Genomic DNA, 14,815 nt, shown 5'->3' on the forward strand with positions numbered 1-14,815 from the left:
AGATAATATGAGCCCTGCTGCTTAAGGGTTTCAAAAACCAGACACAGGACTTTGAACAACAGCCTCTTCCTCACTGAAAGCCACTGAATAGCCCTCAGCTCCTCCCTCATTGATAGATTTGCAGGAATGCCCAGAACCAGTTGCACCACCACATTCTGCATAACCTATAGCTTATTTAGGGAATACAGGTTGGCATTCAAATACAGTGTGACAGTAGTAGAGGTGAGATAATATTAGCACAATGACCACAGACACACTAATCTCCTTGGGAAAGATCTTTATCAAGCACTTGATGATCCAAAAACAAGAATTCACAGACCTCTTGGAGGCCATATGTCAGTGTGTTATCAAAAAGCACCCCCAAGTTTTTAGCAAAGGTTCTAGGAACTGGTAGTGAGCCAGAAGTCTCTGGCCACCAGCGGTCGGACCTAACCAAGTTCACTGCCATGAAGATCACAATATCCGTTTTATCGGCATTCATCTTGAGCCAGTTTTCTTGCAACCAGGTACTGACTTGCCCCATGCACAATCTAAATGTGTACGCTACACCTTCTCATTCAGCTGACAGTGAAACAATGATTTGTATATCATTCACATAGGACAATACCTGAAAGCTGTAGGAACGTACCAGTTCAGCCAGAGGAGCTACATAAAGGTTGATCAATATGGGGCTAAGGGAGGACCCCTGTCGGACACCACAAGGGAGCTGGAAAGATTTAGGGCCCGATTCACAGAATTAACTTAAGACAAAATCCTAAACTTACTACTTTTGGTATTCACAGAATGCACCTACTACTTTTGGTATTCACAGAATGCACTTACTACTTTTTGTATTCACAGAATGGATTTACGACTACTAACTTTACATCCGCACTCGGGCCAGATATTCCGGCCTGGAGGCGGAGCTTACGGCCCGGAGGCGGAGCTTCTGGTCCGAAGGTGGAGCTTCCGGCCCAGAGGCAGAGCTTCCGGCCCAGAGGTGGAGATTTCGGCCATGGCTAAATTCCCAACTCCGGGCCAGAAACTCCGCCTCCGGGGCGGAAGCTCCGCCTTCGGGCCGGAATTTCCATCCCGAGTGCGGACGTAAAGTTAGTAGTCGTAAATCCATTCTGTGAATACCAAAAGTAGTAAGTGCATTCTGTGAATACCAAAAGTAGTAAGTGCATTCTGTGAATACCAAAAGTAGTAAGTTTAGGATTTTGTCTTGAGTTAATTCTGTGAATCGGGCCCTTAGTTCTGAAGTCTCCACAGCTTAATTTTTGGGTTCTATTAGCCATGAAGGATTATAGAAGAATGAGGGCAGAACCTCTCAGGCCACCCTGACGCAGTCTTTGCACCAATCACATGGGAGAGATGGTATCGAGGGCTGAGGTTAAATCTAGCATAACTAGAATAGCCGTGCCTTCCTGATCTACTTGCGGGTGAATGGAATCTGCCACTGAAATAGGCGCAGATTTTGTTCTGTGATTTCTCCTGAAGCCACTCTGTGAGGAATGGCTTCAGGAGCTCAGGATCTGTAAAAAAGCTGCACTAATTCCTGATTTATGTGCTTCTCAAAGATTTGGGCTGGTACGGGTAACAGGGAGATAGGTTGAGGATTTTTCAAGTCTCCTGGATCCCCAATGGGTTACTTTTTTAGTGGAATAACAACTGCCTCTTTCCAGCTCTGGAGATACACTCCAGATTCCAACACCTGGGCATACACCTTATCCAAAAAAGTGGAAATTAGATCTGGTGTGAGTTGCATCACCATGGGTGTGCAAGGATCAGCAGGGGAACCTGATGCAATTTGTCCTAGAATAGTTTTAATTTTTGCTGCTGGCAGATTAGAGAAAGAGGACAATTCTCCATTAATGGAGGACCACCCTCAGAGATCATCTTCTATAGATGTGGGCACTGGGCCATCCTCCTCCACACCGTCAAAATCTTATCCTCAAAAAATGAGGCTACCTTATTTGTAAAATCTACAGAATTTTGTAGCTACTAAACAAAGCAAGGGGTGGGCATGCGCCAGGTAATAAAGACCAAAGAATTGGTATTAGGTTTTCAAAATAGTCTTTATTTTCAATTGAATATTTCTCATGATATGGGAGCATTTTACTCAGCATATGCGTTCCGTTCTCCAATGGAGAACATCATCAGGGCTCAATAAGGCGATGATTCTCAAGATACTGAAGTCTTGCTACACAGAAAGTGCACTGTACTTCCTACACTGCGCCCTGCTGTACTTCTCTGGAGCGCGATTTTGTATTATCTTTCCTTATTGTAATGATACTCGCCTTTATTTAGATTTAATACCAGTGGGCGGACTAGGCCTTATGAACTTCCTACACTGCGCCCAGTGTACTCAATTGGAGCGCACTTTCTGTGTAGCAAGACTTCAGTATCGTGAGGATACTCGCCTTATTGAGCCCTGATGAAGTTCACCATGTGAGAAAGAAACGGTTTGGCTGAGCGTAATGCTCCCATTTCGTGAGAACTATTCAATTGAAAATAAAAACTATTTTGAAAACCTAATACCAATTCTCTGGACTTCATCACCTGGCGCACGCCCACCCCTTGCTTTGTTTAGGATCTGAACCACAGAGGCATCACTTGACAGCTGGTGCCCGGGCTTGGTTGCGCTGGACCTTTGCTACATTTGGAACTAGTGTAGGGTGCAGAAGCATTAGTCATATGTTAAATATCTCTCCTGTTGCAAATTTTCTAGCTCTTGTTGAGCTGGCCCCAATGTAAGATCTCAAACCACCTTAAATGGTGTCATGATTGCCGGTTCGGGGGCACTCGAACTACAATCATGGCTGCAGGTTGAAGACGCGCATGCGCATGGATAGGTCGTGCACATTAAAACCCGGCCTCTCCCATGTGAATGCGCTTCGCGTTCCAGCCTTTGCTCGCTTACCTGTGTCACTTCCGGTGTGTCGCACCCCTTCACTTCTGCATCGTGTTACCTGTCGAGTACCTCCAACGAGTCGTCTTTGCCTCGACTCCTCGACAGCCCAGTTCCTGGATTTCCTGCAAAAGAAGAAAAGAAACACATTATTGACTCTCAGACCGTGGTTACGGTAACAGCGCGTTGCGCTGCTCATTACTTTATTTTATGTTTATTCGTATCCTCTCGCTCACCTGATTTGGGTATCAGGGCTGTTCAAAGCACTCCTCCTTCTTGAATGTCCTGACGAACCTACAAGGAATTTAATGAGAGGATAACCAGAAGTCGAGAAAACATTTGTTTCTTATGCATTTGCTTACCTTCACAAGAAGTATAGTTTAGCGAAGTCTGTTACAAAGGAGGGCAGGTTACATTCACTTAAAATCACATACAGCCTCCTAGTTAACCCATTTCCCTACTGAAATATCTCTTTACGTTTTACAGCTGTAAACAGACGTTGGTACACTACAACACTCCTCTATTTTCCTGAGATTGAAGAAGGGACTTTTAGGTAAAGGCAGAACCTGCATAAAACTCAATTATAATCGGTGTGTCATGGTTGTTTCCTAATGTATGTTCCTTCTTATCTACAGCCTTTTGTTTCACCTTGACGAACTCCTGCAGTTCCTGGGTAGCAACAAGGGATTGTCTCCCCTTCTTTCCTTGTTTTGTTTCCCTTCAACAACAACCTATTCAGGAGGACCAATTTCAACCTCCCTCGGATAGATTCTCAAAAAAAGTAGTTACTTTTTCTGATACGTCAGATTCCGAAGGTGATAGTTATAACCAATATCAGACGCATACTCCTGGACGCCAAATGTCAGGTAACAACAGAAGCGAACGTCCTTGTTTTTTAGCCTGGCGAGGGTCACAGAGAACCAGGTGGCGTCCCAGATTCTAACGACGTCAACGGGGCAACTACCAACCATCGCACAATTACCAACAGGGACAGAACTTCTATCAAGACGATCCTCAAGTTCTGGTCACGAGACATGCCCAATATTGGCGCGAGTAAATCAAATACCCATCTTCAATCTTAGTTCGCATGAGATTGACTGTCAGACAGAATCTTTATTAACTAAGGGCCTGTCTTTCGTTCCACATACTAAAGCAAATAGGTTTGAGCTTTTTCGAGATTTGGTATCCTTTTTTCGCAAAATTAGATTGCATGCCTTCTTTGAAGGACAAACTAATCAAGAACTAAGGACTCCGAACAGATCAGGTCTATCGCCTCCCTCCACGTTTTTCCCTACTCTAGAACAAGTAGGACCAGAAATTGCCATTTTTGAGCATGTGGTGTTCAACAAATTAACCACTGCCTTAAAATTCATTCCAATACCCAACTATAATCTTACTCTGGATGAGCACAAGGCATTACATAATTTGATGAACAATAAAGATATCACTGTCAAGGGATGTGATAAGGGCGGGGGTATCGTGCTCATGGAAACTGATCAATATGTTGCCAATATGCAACTAATGCTCTCGAATACAGAGCATTACACCCCTATACAATCAGACCCTACAAAGAGGGTTTCTATATTGATCGCCGAAAAAACCAATAAAGCTTTAGCAGACAATCATATATGTGAGAAAGAGTGGCAATACCTTAACGTTAACAAACCCAGAATGGCATCGATATATGGGATTCCTAAAATTCACAAGAATACCACCAATCCCCCGTATAGACCATTGTAACTACTATTGGGTCAGCAAAAGAAACACTGTCAAAATACGTAGATGCTATTTTACGACCGCATGTCCCAAAAATAAAATCATACATAAGGGATACTACAGACATTATCAACAAAATAGAGCAGCTACCTTTTTATGATGCAACACAAATTTTGGTCACTATGGACATAGAGGCCTTATACAGCAATATCCCGCAGGCAGCCGCATTGTAAGCTGTTGGTTGGTTCATTGAACATTCAATATAGACTGCCCTAGACAGTTCATTTTGGACTGCTTGTCTATTGTTCTTCAGGAGAATTCTTTTGAATTCAATGGTTTACTCTTCCGACAAACCAAAGGAGTCAGTATGGGGGCATCTTGTGCCCCAACTGTAGCAAATATTTTCATGGCACACTATGAACACAAGTTTGTCCATAATGATGTTGCACCATTCAGCGAATCCATTACGAGTTGGTCCAGATTTATAGACGATGTCTTGTTTATCTGGAATGGAACTGAAGAAGACCTTACAGAGTTTGTTTCATGGCTTAATTTATGTGATTTGAATATTAGTTTTGTATCAACCAGCAACAAGCAAAGTGTTGAATTTTTGGATATCACTATCAAAACTAATGAACAAAAATTGATAGTTGACCTTTTCACAAAACCAACGGCCCGCAACACTCTGTTGCATTTTACGAGTTACCATCCAAGGGCACAAAAAACCACCATCCCGTTTGGACAGTTCCTACGTCTTCGTAGGAACTGTACCAACCTGACGGATTATGATACGCAGGCTGTTGTTATGAAAGCCAAATTCATTGCCAGGGGTTATCCTAGAAGACTAATACGTGATTCGTACAACAGAGCACGATATTATGACTGTCAACATTTACTTACATTGAAAAATCCTAAACAACAGGACCGTCTTGTATTCATTACTCGCCCCTCAACTATGAATGACACCATACGTTATATTGTCAATTCTAACTGGCACATTTTGAATGCCACAAGAACCAGATCTGAATATATAGCAAAATCAATGTTTGCATATCGTAAAAACAAGAATCTAAAAGATCTGATCACATGGTCTCGTATGATACAGACCCCTGGTGGGATGCTACAGACCACTTTGAGTGGACTGCCTATTTTGAAAGGCAACTTTAAATGCATGTCATACATTGCTTGCAAATTTGCCATTGAAACAAAACAATATTCCATCAATGGCATGAATGGAGATTTACAAAGCTTGACGAACTGTAAAACAACCAATATTGTTTATGCCATAACGTGCCCATGTAACAAAACTTACATAGGAGAGACGTCGCGATCTATGGTGATGCGCATCACTGAGCATAGGTCCGCCATTAGGACAAAAAAATTGCAAGCCCCACTGACACAACATTATGTTGACATGAATCACAACGCGGATGACATACGATGGTTAATTTTGGAAAAAATTCATACCAATAGCCCTAAAGGAACAGAGATTCGTAAACGGAGGGAGGTTTTTTGGATATTTTCCTTGGATACCTACAAAAGAGGCTTGAATAATGAAATTCCTTGGAATCAAGCAATACGATACAACAACTATTGATTTCTATATTAGGTAAGAAGTATTGACATCATCTGGTTTTGAATTATCTTTCAACTTCACAAGTATCTTCTGTTGTATATCTCCAAATAGAGTCTCTTTCTTAATAACTATATATATTTATGTTGTTGGATATGCTGACTATTTGTCATATGGCTAACGAAAGCTGTAGGCAAATTTATGGGGTTTGAACACTCATTTATTATGATCTACATGAACTAAGGCACACCGTCTCTTCGTTTCGCTTTATTTTTATAATGGAACATTTAGTCCTATTTTATCGAGTACCCCACACTAGCCACAGTAAATCAGATACATTAGTTATTGGTGAGAGCACCTTTCCCACATGCGTGGATACATACATGTTGGGCGAGGTGACTTTCAAAATTAAAATTAAAATTCGGTTTCTACATTTAGTAAAGGACCCTTATTAATTCCTGATCCTTAATCATTTGTGACTGGACATATGAATTAGATATTGCTTTAATGCTGTGAGCAAATAGGAATACACGATGACTTGCAGTGATTTATAAAATGAATTTCCCTACATTAATGGAAGATCGGCCAGTGGGACTATAAAGTGAATGATGAAGGTCGGTTTGTATAGTGTTCGAGCTGAACATATATACCCTTTATGAGATGGTGCCCATGTTTTCGTTCTATTCATTGTGTATCCTTCTAGTTTACGTCATTTTGTGGCGTGACCTGGGGCGTCGATGACGACACCAAACGCGTCATGTAGATGGACCATGTAGCCAATCATGGCCGTTTATCTATCTATATCTATTTTGGCGCCAAAAATTTCCGCTTGAACTTTGCTCACGGGTGCGGGAGAAGGCAACAGTAGCGGTATGGACGTCTGATGAAGACGCGTCGGTAAAGTCGTGGGGCAGAGCTTTCTTTTCAACCACGAGAGTTGATTCAACCCACGAATACCCTATCCTGTTTACTAAGCTTCATATATATATATATCAGGTATGTTCACTGAAGAACTAAGGAATCTTTAGCTATAAGTAAACTAGAATATGGGTCTAAGTGGAAAGACCTGAGTCGGTAAAATTGAGGCAATATATCAGTTTATTCCGTCCAACCATTCTGATCATGGTTATGTTTTCAAACTTACGTGACTAAATTAGCCTATGAATAGATATGGAATACTACATTTTTAGGGGTACCAACAGTACTGAGATGTCGATATTCCTTATGTCTTCTGAGATTTTTCCCGCTGCACCGAGCATACATCCGCAGCACCACGTTCCATCAGATCAGATAAACTTGTTAAGTTTTTTCTAACGGGTTGTCGGAAATATAAGTAAGTATTTTAATAAACATCTTTGCCTGCTAATGGTGTTATTTTACAACATAAATACCATAGGCAAACCATTTACTTTGAGACATACTCGTTTCTCGTAGTTAGATCGGTCCCGAGACACGTTGGAGAATCAAGCCAGTGTCTATCTATCATCGCGCCTCTGGTCATGAAACATCGGGGAAATAATTCGCCCTTAAAACTTGCCTTATATGAGGTTGTTCTTGATAAGGTACATGGCTGGTTTACAGTTTTTAGTACTATCTTTAATCAACATATTGCTTCTTCAGTTAGACAGCACCATCCAGAATTTTTTATAATAGTTTATTTTCGTTATGAATGACATTTGGAGATAAGCACTTACTGACTGGAGCTATAACATTTCAATGTACTCCTAAATTTGAGTTATGTGGCAGTACTCATTACATTCTGTGGCATGACAACTTATTTGGAGGTGAAATTTGTAAATTTGTAAATATGGTATATAATAGTAGACTTTTTCATGATTAATTTTGTTTCATGCATTTTAGTAAATTGATATTCCTTGAATACACATGAATATTATAGGTTATTTGTTCTTTTTCTATTATGTTTTAGGAACTAAAACATCATGGCTACCTGATGAAGGCAGAACGCCGAAACGCGCGTAGTATGATTAAGTTTAGCCATGTTCGAATAATTAAACCAAATCTATTGTGACCTTCTGACAAAATTGGATTAATTATTGGTCATTTCTCTCTGTTTTTTCTGTTTTTTTCTCCCTTTGCTGATTATCAATTGCAAATGTATGGATACAGGATATGTAAAAAATCAAAAGAAGTGTAAATATATACAATAGAGATGATATGAATAATTGTATGAAAAAGATATGTATTCAAAGAAGATGACGAGAACAAATTATGGATAAACTGTATATATATGCATAAAAGTATAGATTTGTATTAATAAATTACAATATAGAATTGTATTTTTTGGTCACTGTTGGTGATTTTGATTACTGAATGCACTTTTATTTGTTTGTCCATTTACCAGTCTACTACATTTATCATAGTTTCCTATATGTTTATTTGCAAACAGTTATTGTAGACCCTGATATGGGAAACTAAATTAGGGGTACCCCTGTTATATTGCATTTTGTTTCCCTTCTTTCCAGGATCACCTTTTGTTGCTTAGACATTGACAAGCACAATAGGTGGTTTGGAGACGTAGCGGATCATACTTCAGTTCCATGACGTTCCTGTGCAAATACAGGTGAGATCCTGACAAACGGTTCCTTACATACACTAATTGCAGATGTTACATTGAGAGAAAAATATGAAGGATTTTGCCTTTTTAATGGCATTTTTATATTTTAAAATTGCCTGTTTGTGTTTTTCCTTTTCTCCTCGACTAAGTAACAATCTCCTCTTCTGCTTTTGCTTGAAACATTTCAGTTGGAGTTCTTTCAAGCTCCTTGAAAACCATGAGGCGGAGCCCTTCCACCTCCCCTTAATTTTGGTAATAATAGGGGCTACCTCATCATTTGCTGACCACAACCATCTATTGAAATCCCCTGCAGTCTGTCCCTGACCTCTAAATTCTTTTGCCTGGGGGAAATCAAGAGTTTCCCTCAATTCATCGCTGGAGATTTTTGTTCCACCTTCTATAAGTGGCTTATCTTTCCTGTCTAATCTTTTCCTTCTTTTTACCCTATACAGCAAACCCTACCACAAAATGATCCATTCAACTGAGCTGCAGGCAGTCTTTAACCGACAGGTCTGGAAAATTGGTATAGGTACCATCCAGCATGTGACCAGCTGTATGGGTAGAAGAGACCACCCATAGAAAAAAGCCAAAACTATTCATTAACTCTGAAAGAGCTCAGTGTCATTGCAACTTTCTTACAGATAGAAATTAAAGTACCCCATGATGCTAAATTTGGTACAGGAAATGAAGGATTCCAGTAGCTGAATCCAATTTTCAATTAACTACATTCGCGGCCCAGGAGAGTAATGTACCAGTAATCCCACAAAAACATACACGAGGTTGCGCCTAATTCTAAAATGACCCACCTCACAGCCCTCCAGAGATGTGGTAATAATTTGCTCAAAAAAGCAACTCCACCGGTCTCTGAAAATATTAGCAAAGCCCCCTCCTCGCTGTGCAACCCAATGTAATCTCCCCATAATGTATCCTGGAGGCGTGGCTCCTGCCAAGTCAGGCCCAGAATCTTTCCTTGCCCACGTCTCTATTGTCAGCAAACAGTTGAACTTTGAACCTTCTATCAATTCACAGATTTCAGTACTGTGTTTTATCATAGAGCGGCCATTAACTACTACACAACAGAGCGAAACCGCCCCCTACCCCTTCTTCCCCCCATTGGAAATCATCTCTACATTCCTCCCCTGGTTCTCCGAGTCCCAGTCACACCGCGAACAGCACCACTTTGTTGTGTACAATGGGTCAAGTGTGCCGCATTCCTTTCTATTCCCCATATGGCGAAATTCCAGGAGCTCTGACCAGGAGTAAAAATACTAACCATTCTTGTACAAATTGGCAGCATTCCTGGGGCTGTCCAGACACAGACAGGTGCAGATGGACCTGCCTTATCCACACCTTCGGCACTCCAGTGGCGCATCCATGCATCGGCTGTCTTTAATGTTGAGGTGGTGCACATGTGATCAGCACTAGAACGCTGACCCAACCCACACTGTGGCAACCAGGAAATGGTCACCAATCTGAGACCCCCAGCCCCTAACTGGCCCTTCCCACAGAGGTCACAATAGTCAGCACACAACAATTCCCCTGCAGAAAAATAAATCGGCACCTCCGCTAAAAATAAAAGGTATACTATTAAAAAAATAAGGAGGACTTCCCAAATTTTCCAAGATATTCTATGTTTTCATAATAACAGTCCCCCGCAGCTTCTTACCAGTTACCACCAGTTGCCAGTATGAGACGATATGTATACAAGTTCATGTCATCTGAATGAAATCCGCCCCCTCCATTTGACACTTAAGGCAGTCAGAGATTCTTGAATGGTCAAATCTGTGTTGATTGCTAGGTACGACATAAGCTCTGTGCAAAAATGCAAAGTGTAGGAGCTTGTGACAGTGGTTAGGCGAGACAAGACATATCTCTGTACAACAAGCAAATCACACCTTGTCTGTACGCTGGTGAATGAGATCCATTCTCCAGTAACCTCGAAGTTTCAGGTCATGATTGGGCAACAGTTTTTTGCAAGAGTGATACAGTCTGAACTCACTAGGTGAACCCGGTGATCGCTATCAACCACCAATGTTAATGGAGTGAATTTGTCAGGTGCTAGTGGGTATGTAGGTACAGTGGAGAGAAGTGCACTGTGAATACAGTTCATCAAAAAGTGGTCCATATGGGAGGCGGTAACAAAGCGTGCATCAATGGCCTATGTCAGGGCATGCCCATCGGGAAAAAGGTACCCAAAGGTGTGGATTTAATGATGCATCAGTGTGCGTTCGACCAGGGCTTCATGTGTGATGGGGAATCAGAGGTTGTCCGGCAGGACCAGCAAGGGCGGACAAAGTATAGTTCGTCCCAGACCGAGCAAGAGCCTCCTCCAGGCCCAGCAGTTGGCGGAAAAGATCTGTACATCTGCGGGGTCCACAGGAATACTCGTGGGTAAGATAGAGACCAGTGTTGTCGGTGAATGTTGATCCATTCCAGGTTTGGAATAGGGGAGTCATGTGTAAACATGAAACCAGTGGTGGGTGGGTTTAATGGCACTGAGTGGCTAGGTAATACAAAAGTATTTGAGGTAAGCCAAAGCCGCCACATTGATAAGTGAGTATCAATAGATCCCAGCCCACTCGCAGGCATTTGCCAGCCCTGATAAGTTTTAACAGAATGCCCTGTATGTTATTGAAAAAAGAATTGGTGAGGGTAATATAGATATTCAGGAAAAAATAAAGAAAGTGGGGAAGAATCACCATTTTGATTATTGCAATGCGTGCGGCTATTGACAGTGGTAGGCAAATCCACCGATCCACCTGCGTACTCAGCCTCTCCACCCCAGGGCCATAATTCAACCAAATCATTTGCCCCTTGTTGCTATGAATGAAGATGACAAGATATTTGACCAGATCATCACACCAGGACAGAGGGAACTCCCAATGAATGGCATAGTGACTGCTGTGAGGAGAATAACTCCGACATAGACCAATTGATTTGGAGACCAGAACGGCCTCCAAAGTGGACTATCTCGCATGGGGGCAGGGTCAAATTGTCTTCCAGATGCCACACAAATAACAGGACATAATTGGCATACAGAGAAATTAGCTAGAGATTAGTTCTAAACTGAAGACCCCGATGTTTGTGAGCGTCCTGAAGGTGGCAGACCAGGAGATCCATAGCTATTATGAAGAGTAGCAGAGAGAGGTGGCAACCCTGCTGTGTTCCTCTTATGATGGAGGAGTAAGTGATCTATTGACTCTGATACGTGCCGTGGGGTTGGGATACAAAAGTTCAAAGCTGTGTGGTTTGCCTAGCTCGATGAGGGTAGCATGGAGAAACAGCCACTTCAAAGAGTCAAAAGCCTTTTCAGCATTTAAAGGTGCCACCGCAGCAGGGATGACAGGGGAAATTCTGTTTATAACTGAGAACACAGCTTGCAGGTTCAGAGATGTGGAATGAAAGGGAAAGAATCCTGATTCTGGTCTGCCAGGAATTCACGTCTTCAGGCTCCTGCAGTGCTCCAGGCTTTCGTAGGGTGAAACCCCGATAGTCCCCAATGTTGAGTTCCGCCTGAGACACCACAACAACACCGGTATAATTTCAATGTAGGTTTATTCTTCATATGTAGAAAGGTGACTATCTGCAATGAAAGCCTGGGCCAACTGTTGTTGTATGCAATCTGGATCTCTCACTGATCACCACATCCAAACATCCCCATTGGCCAGGATACCACACTTCTATGACAAGAAAAAGCAGTCCAGGGTAAAAAACCCAATCATCAACATTACTTGAAAGTACACAACCAGGTTTAAACAACTTTTAATAAAACAAGAAAAAAAAGTGTGCAAATCACTGAAATACTGTTGAATAATGCCATACAGTAGTAGGTTTGCGTAATAGAAACTATCTCCCAGCTTTAATAATGGCGTGTGGATCACCTCAAGAAATGACCACACTTGTGATGAAATAGCTGAATTCTCTGAGGGTATGGGAGAATAAAAAGAGCAAGATACGATAAAAACTGATGAGCGCAAACTTGCGTGAGGAACACCACCAGTTGAAAGTGAGCTTACTAGTCTTTAATGATGAGTGCCCGCATGCGTGAAGTTGTCATTGTTGCACACAAGCGTTCCTCAGCACGGGGGCAAGTAATACAGGCGTACGTGAGCAGAAAACATACCCACGAAGAATCGCTGACAATGAGAAGCGCGCAGAAGTAGCACCACCAACACAGGCATGTGCGAGCAGGAAATGTGCCCACAAAGAATCAATGACGATGAGGAGCGTGTGTTAGGAGCGCAACCAAACTGGCTGAAATGCGCTAGCCGGTGAAAAATTAAAATATGCCACAAAAATAGCTAAAATCTCACCACAGCACCTCAGAACAGCGGGACTTCTGGAGAAGAGTACAAACACCAGCAATCAGCACAACACACCGCTTCTGGTGAAGGATAGATGAGCTGATGCGAGACTGGACCTCTCGACTTCACGATCTGCTATCAGCAGGGCTACAGGCTTGACACTTCGATCCCAGTCGTCGCCAGTTTAATGGAGTCGTCAAGAAATGAAATCAATCAATCAATCAATCAAGACATTTGTAGAGCGCGCTACTCTCCCGTGAGGGTCTCAAGGCGCTGAGGGTGGGGGTAGGGGGGAGGCAGCTACTGGTCTAACAGCCAGGTCTTGAGGTGTCTCCTGAAGGTCAGCAGGTCCTAGGTCTTATGTAGATGGGCAGGGAGGGTATTCCATGTCTTTGCGGTGAGGTGGGAGAAGGATCTGCCACCGGAGGTCGTTCGGCGGATGCCTGGGACACTGGCGAGGGCAAGTTCGGCGGAGCGCAGCTGGCGATTCAGGGTGTAGAAGGACAGTCGTTCGTTGGGGTATGCTGGTCCGGCGTTGTGGAGTGCTTTGTGTGCGTAGGTTAGGAGTTTGAATGTGATCCTCTTGTTGACCGGGAGCCAATGCAGTTCTCGTAGGTGGGTGGTGATGTGGCTGTGGCGGGGGAGTCCGAGTATGAGACGTGCGGAGGTGTTCTTTATGCACTGGAGTCTCTTTTGGAGTGTAGCCATGGTTCCTGTGTAGAGGGCGTTGCTGTAGTCCAGCCTGCTGCTGACGAGCGCCTGGGTGACCGTTTTCCTGGTTTCGGTGGGGATCCATCTTTAGATCTTGCGGAGCATTCAGAGGTTGTTGAAGCAGGAAGAGGAGACGGCATTGACTTGCTGGGTCATGGCAAGCGATGAGTCCAGGATGATCCCCAGGTTGCGTGTGTGGTTTGTGGGTGTCGGGGCAGCTCCCGGCGTGATCGGCCACCAGGGGTCGTCCCATGCGGAGGGGCTGGAGCCGAGAATGAGGAACTCCGTCTTGTCCGTGTTCAGTTTCAGGCAGCTGGTCTTCATCCATTCGGCGACGGCCTTCATTCCCAAGTGGAGGTTGAGTTTAGCGATGGCCGGGTCTTTGGTGAGGGAGAGGATCAGCTGCGTGTCATCGGCATATGAGATGATGTTGAGGTGGTGTGCTCGGGCGATGTTGGCGAGTGGTGCCATGTAGATGTTAAAAAGGGTTGGGCTAAGGGATGATCCTTGGGGTACGCCGCAGGTGATCATGGTGGCTTTGGATCGGTATGGGGAGGCGGATTCTCTGGGTTCAACCGGTGAGGAAGGAGGTGATCCAGTCCAGGGCTTTGCCTCGGATCCCTGCATTGTGGAGGCGTGTGCGAAGGGTGTGGTGGCAGACGGTGTCAAGAGGTCCAGGAGGATGAGGGCCGCGGTATCGCCCTTGTCCATTATGGCCCTGATGTCGTCAGTGGTGGCGATGAGGGCTGTCTCGGTGCTGTGGTTGCTGCGGAAGCCCATTGGCATGAGTCCAGGACGTTGTTCTCATACAGGAAGTGGGTCAGTTGTCCGTTGGAGATCTTCTCAATTACTTTAGAGGGGAATGGGAGCAGGGAGATGGGTCGGAAGTTCTTGAAGTCCTTTGGGTCCGCCTTGGGTTTCTTGAGTAGCGCGTTGATCTCGGTGTGTTTCCAGCTCTCTGGGAAGGTGGCGTTCTCGAAGGAGCTGTTGATGATCTTTCAGAGTTGGGGTGCGATGATGGAGCTTGCCTTGTTGAATGTGTGGTG

This window comes from Triturus cristatus, chromosome 6 (genome assembly GCF_964204655.1).
Source record: "Triturus cristatus chromosome 6, aTriCri1.1, whole genome shotgun sequence".
Taxonomy (NCBI): Eukaryota; Metazoa; Chordata; class Amphibia; order Caudata; family Salamandridae; genus Triturus; species Triturus cristatus.